Source organism: Marmota marmota, unplaced genomic scaffold, assembly GCF_001458135.2.
Source record: "Marmota marmota marmota unplaced genomic scaffold, marMar, whole genome shotgun sequence".
Lineage (NCBI taxonomy): Eukaryota > Metazoa > Chordata > Mammalia > Rodentia > Sciuridae > Marmota > Marmota marmota.
In genome coordinates this window covers 34,749,844-34,756,535 of record NW_025999982.1, presented here as the reverse complement: position 1 = coordinate 34,756,535, position 6,692 = coordinate 34,749,844, and the positions used below count along the sequence as shown (strand labels likewise).

Sequence of the window (6,692 nt, the reverse complement as noted above, 5' to 3'; positions counted from 1 at the left end):
TCTGTCACCACTGCCAGGGAGAATTTACACTCTCCGCTGACGGCCACGCTGCCAACCCAACCAAACCAATCCAAGCCAAAGACCAAACCTGAACCAAAAGGCTCTGAGAACTTACGCTCTCCACCGAGCCAAAAACCAAAAAGCTCTGAGAACTTACGCTCTCCATCAAGCCAAAAACCAAAAAGCTCTAAGCGATCACAAAGGAAAAACAAGAAGGAGAACAAGGAGGAGAAGAAAAGGAGGAAGAAGAAGAGGAAGAGGCGCCTTACTTACCCCCTAAAGGAGTCCATTGGAGGTCTCCTTGTCCGGCGATGCGCTTTTCCCGGCCAACGCACCAAATGTAAGGGTCCCGCGAAACGTCGGAGAAAGAGACCACCAAGTGACCACTCATGCAATTGGCAGAAGGGGGATTTATTGAACCAGCATGCTGGGGCTCCGTGCCCACTCAAGAAGGGAAAGCAGCCCAGAGCCTGTATCACTTTTTCTTAAGGATTTCTGGCACAGCAGTACCGCAGTCTGGCTGGGCACACAATCACGAGCCACCACACAGCTTGTAGATTCAAATAGCAACTCTTTATTCCCGAACTCACACCAGCCGTCTACAATCACGTTCTGGGGAAATCCACGTTCTCTGCCCAAATCCACCTCCACTGGGCTTCTATCTCCCAAAAAATACTGTCTGAATCCCGTGAGAACTCAAGGGGAACTCAGGCAGCAGGATACGCCCTATTCCCAGCAGGAATAATCTTAAACCTGGAACGCCCTAAACCCGATTATCCTAAACCGGGAACACCCTAATCCCGGATCCACCCTGGTCCTTGAGCAAGGTCACCTAATTGCAATATGTCACTGCAAAATGTCCTATTTCCACGAGTCCTTCCACTAAGCAACATGGGGTACGCTGGCAAGGAAATTGTCATACCTACTTGGCTAATGGCTTCCAGCACAGCAGGAACTTTTTTTGAGTTTTTTTTAATTTTAAAAATTAGGTATATATGACAGCAGAATGCATTTTGATTCATTGTATACAATTGCAGCACAACTTTACATTTCCATGGTTGTACATGATGTAGCATCTCACTATATGTGCATCATACAATGTACCTAGAGTAATGATGTCCATCTCATTCTACCATCTTTCCTACCCCCATGTCCCTTCCCACCTCTCCCTTCCCTTTGCCCCATCAAAGTTCCTCCATTTTTCTCATGTCTCCCTTACTATGGATCAGCATCTACTTATGAGATAGAACATTCAGCCTTTGGTTTTTGGAATTGGCTGACTTCGATTAGCATGATATTCTCCAACTCCATCCATTTACTGGCAAATGCCATAATTTTATTCTCTTTTGATGCTGAGTAATATATCATTGTTTATATACTACAGTTTCTTTATTCATTCATCCACTGAAGGGTATCTACTTTTCTTCCACAGTTTAGCTACTGTGAATAATGCTGCTATAAACATTGATGTGGCTGCATTACTATAGTATGCTGATTTTAAGTCCCTTGGGTATAGACTGAGGAGTGGGATAGCTGGATCAAATGGTGGTTCCATTCCAAGTTTTTTGAGGAATCTCCATACTACTTTCCAGATTGCTTGCACCAATTTGCAGTTCCACCAGCAATGAACGAGTGTGCCTTTCCCCCCACATCCTCACCAATATTTATTGTTCTTTGTATTCTTGAAAACTACCATTCTGACTTGCATGAGATGAAATCTTAGAGTAGTTTTGATTTCATTTCTCTAATTACTAGAGATGTTGAACATCTTTTCATGTATGTGTTGATTTCTTCAGCACCCTCAAACCCTCCATGGTTCCAGCAGGAAAAAGAGGAACTCTCATTAACTCCTATTGCAACTCTGCCTCCCTCACTGGGGAGGGAGAGTGAGCATTATTTGACTGGTGTTAGGGAGCTATTTGCACTCTCTACAAATATTTTGGAAACACATCTCAGGAGGCTGAGACAGTAGGATTGACAGCCTCTGCAACTTAGTGAAACCCCGTTTCAAAATAAAAAGGGCTGTGGTTGTAGCTCAGTGGCACAATGCCCCTGGGTTCAATCTCCAGTGTCAAAAAAAAAAAAAAAAGTATTTAATATTGCTTGTTAATGATTCATACTTAAAAATATAAAGTTTGTCAAACATTCTGTGCTACCACCCATCTAAATTTATCATTAGAATAACCTTCTCCCACAAGTTAAATAAGCTCAAAAAGCTGAATTGTCTCCCATCAAACTTGCCAGCTAATGAGACTGAAAAAAATCAAATATTTGTATAAGCAGTAGATAGGCAATTGGATTAGTTTATTAAAACAAACAAACATCAACAGCAACAAAATGGCAAGAAATTAAAGAACATTTTAGAAACTTTGCTATTACAAAAGAGGTAGCCATTCCCCTGAACAGAGCAGCAGCTGCGGAGGAAGAAATTCATGATTTATTGAGCTCAGAGGCCCCGAGTTGCCCTGTGATGATCCTCAGCAAGCAGCAGCAGCAGCAGGAGCTGGAGAAACACTTGCTGAAGGACGCTTGTCCTACAGTGCCCTGGTGGCCCTAGCCGCCAGGCTCGACCTGGAGGAGCGACGTGTGCGGACGTGGTTTGTGGCGCACCAGGCCTTATACCCTCGCTGGGCACCACCACACCCTCGCCAGGAGCAGTGTCCACGCCCGCCCTCGTACAGGCCAAATGCAGTCTGCCCCACTACAGGGGCTTCAACGTCTATGTCGCCTATGTCGTGAGGAGCGCCTGAGCCAGCAGACTTCCATGGGGTACATACCCCTAAGCAATGAGCGACTTAAGTGCCAGTCCTTACAATTTCTTCCCAGAGGACAGACCCAGCTTCTCCAGTAAACACCAGTCCTGTGGGTACCCGGGGGGGCAGCGTCCAGGAGGGCTTCCCAGCAGCCGCAACCCACCCTCGGGGCCCCAGTGCCTCTGAACCTCGGGGGTGGAGGCCCGCGAGGCCCTGGTTGCCTCCCAGAGACTCTTGGTCTCTGCCTGGACATCTGCTGACTCGGAGATGTGGAGGAGGGTGGTCTTGAGGACATGGACAAGTCAGATTCCTGAATGTACGTGGGTTCTGCGCCTGCCACATCCCGCAGGTCCCACAGGTTCGCATTCTGGCTACTTTCGCACCTAATTGTCCCCATTTGAGTCACCTGGGAGATGTCTCGGTTTCCAGTCTAGGAGTGAAATGGGTGTTCCTGGGTGCGCTTCCTCGCGTGGATGCTGCCCACAAGCTCTTTCAGGGGCTGTGCCCGGCGCCCTTGAGACACTCAGTATGAGGCCGTCTGTGACCATCTGCAGGCCTGTGTACTAAGGTTTTCATCTATTTCCCTGATAAATATTAAAACATTCTCTCATGTTAATTGATTTTTCTTGGGGTGGGGGATAATGAGGATTGAGCCCAGGGGCACATTACCCTTAAGCACATCCTTAGCCCTCTTTATTCTTTTGAGACAGGGTCTTGCTAAGTTGCTGAGGCTTTGGAGATTGCAATCCTCCTGTCTCAGCCTCCTAAGCTGCTGTGATTAAAGGCATGGATTTCCCTTTATCCTATGTTCCTGGCAATTAAAGTCCCTCTGGTATTTTTTTTTTCCCATTTGTATTTGTTTTCATTGGTAGCATTTGTTTTTCCATTTTCAGTTTCAGTTTTCCAATTACCTGTTAGAAATGAAAAAACTAAACAGAGTCCTAACAGTGAAAGACTGTTACATTGTAAAACACAATAAACCACTAAAAATAAAAAAGGGGGGGTAGCCATATAAAAGAGTGGAAACTCATTCAAAGTGCAATGACCCAGAATCTTGAGGAAATAACAGTTCACTGCTATACTAACTAAACAAGTAGCATTAGCAATGCAGTGGCCTCAGTGATGTCTTGCAAATATGTTCTGGCTGTTGTTTATCTCCAGGATGGATCAAGGATATGCATCAGATCAAAGTTCTGATGATTAGATTGCTTGATTGCTATTCTGAACCTAAGGAATTTCAATTTATTCTTCAGTGATGTGGGGCACACATTTTTCTGCTGTTGTTACTAAAGAACAGCCCCAAAATTTATTTTAATAACTAATTCACTGTCCCAAGTGAATATTTAGGAAAACTAGAAAGAAAACAATTCTAAAACTAAAGTTGAGAATACTCTTCAAGACATCTGTGGCTGAGACTTGCTGTTAACCTTGATAACAATACAATCAGCTCCTCCTGGGATCTGCAGGCTATTCCAAACATTTAGAAATACACTTCTGAAAGTGTACTCTGTCGTATCACAAGCTCACATTTCTTTCTTTTTTAAAATTATTTTTTATTAGTGCATCATAATTATACATATAGTGGGATTCACTGTGCCATATTTGTACATGTATGCCGCAGTCCGGCTGCAGCAAAATAACCCGGGGGGTGTGACAAAGAACTTGTGTACGTTGATACAGCAGGAGTGGAAGCCTTTTATTGTAGGACAACAGAGGTATTTATACATTCCACACAGCTTATCTTAATTAGCATAAACTAGATACATCAGTCAACCAATAAGAAATCTCCACACTTAATGGCTCGCTGGTGTTACTTCACAAACCACTCCCTCTGGCATTTTGCCAGGCGCCATCCAGACTTGTTTACAGACTCTAACATTTCTCTGGCAAAATGCCAGGTGCCATCCTGACTTGTTTACAGACTCTAACAATTCCCCCTTTTGTTTGATTTAAATAACGACCATAGTGGTTTTTACATAAACACCACAAATAATCTACTACGAGCAGAAAGGGAGGATACAAAATGCCAAAATACCAAGCCAATTGATGGCTCCATGCAAGAAGCCCTTGGAAAAATTATACCAGCAATGATACCATTTGCAAAGATACCGAGTTACAATTTGTTGTAGATTAGAGTTTGTTGTCTCAGTCCAGGTAAAGCAGTGTCTCAATAGATTAACTCACAGTCCAGGTAAATCACAGTCCAGGTAAATTCTGCAGGCAGCTAGCTTAAATCACAGTCCAGGTAAGTTCTGCAGTGTTAGAGTCTGTAAACAAGTCAAAATAACACCTGGCATTTTGCCAGGGGAATGTTAGAATTCGTAAACAAGTCTGGATGGTGCCTGGCAAAATGCCAGAGGGAGTGGTTTGAGAAGTAACAAAAGCGAGCCATTAAGTGTGGAGATTCCTGATTGGTTGACTGCTGTATCTAGTTTATGCTAATTAGATAAGCTGTGTGGAATGTATAAATACTGCTCCTGTCCTGCAATAAACGGCTCCTACTCCTGCTGTATCAACGTACACAAGTTGTTCGTCACCCCCCGGTTATTTTGCTGCAGCCGGACTGCGGCACTGCAGGCAGCTAGCTTGATTTGAAGTCTAGTCCGGTTCTCAGCAACACTGGAAATTCTTCCACCTTCGTCTTCACCGGCACTGGGATGAAGGCGGAAACTCTAGCAATGCCGCTAAAGAAAATCCTGTAGCATTCCACTAAGAAAACAACCTTCTGAACAATTTAGTACATTATCTCAAGGTTTTTTTGCATTTGAAATAAGCATTAATAGTGCTCATTACTCATCAGCTTCCAGGTGTGGGAGAACCATTGTAGCTTAGTTATTGGCATTGAAAATGACCAAACATCAGGGACACCAGTAGCGTCTTCTGCTGGCTGTAGTGCCTGGGCAGCCCCAGATGGCCCTGGGGAGTGTCCCGGACTCAAACTGCTACTGGGCACAGGGAGCAAGAGCCTGTGAGACCATGCCTCCGGGTCAGGTCTAGATTTGGGGTCGGCACAGTGGCATCCCGCTCCCCGGGCAGGGGGCGGGGACGAGCCGGCTGCCGCCGCTTGGAAATTCCTTGCTGCGCCATGATCGGCTCCTATACGCGGCAGCCTCCATGCGGCTTCACGCACCCTCCGATAACGAAAAGTATTTAGTAGTAGCCTTTTGCAATTTCTTTCTTGATAATCCTTCCTCCTCTGAACTTTTTTCTTCTTTCTGACTAGAGTTCCTGGGCTTCCATCAACACATGCCCTAACTATTCTTGGTTCCATTGGGGTGCCTTCTTCCCTTAGTAATTTACTTCTCACCCCTTCCATATTTTCATCACAAAGACAATACAACATTTTAAGACAAAACAAGACACAAACATACTGTATCAATCTTTTCCATTTTCTCGAAATGGTCATTTTTCCTCTCGCCCTATCTGCCTAGGGACGAGCAGATTGCTCCCGTCCTATCTATGGACGGGCAGCTTTTTTTCGTCACTTACCCCTGAGTGTCCCGGGGCTCCCCGTAACGCGCCACCATCTGCCGCAGTCCGGCTGCAGCAAAATAACCAGGGGGTGACGAACAACTTGTGAACGTTGATACAGCAGGAGTGGGAGCCATTTATTGCAGGATAGGAGCAGTATTTATACATTCCACACAGCTTATCTAATTAGCATAAACTAGATACATCAGTCAACCAATAAGGAATCTCCACACTTAATGGCTCGCTTTTGTTACTTCTCAAACCACTCCCTCTGGCATTTTGCCAGGCAACATCCAGACTTGTTTATGAACTCTAACATTCCCCTGGCAAAATGCCAGGTGTTATTTTGACTTGTTTACAGACTCTAACAGAATCCATTTATGTACTTTGATATATCATACATAGATGGGATATAATTTCATATTGGTCATGTAGTCACATATATACATACAAGAATAATGTCTGTTT

General features: G+C 44.5%; 1 pseudogene; it reads right to left on the bottom strand.

Moving 5' to 3' along the window:
- LOC107143701 overlaps positions 1-166 on the bottom strand; it is a 6,165-nt pseudogene extending 5,999 nt beyond the window's left edge.
- Positions 167-6,692: the final 6,526 nt, after the last annotated feature.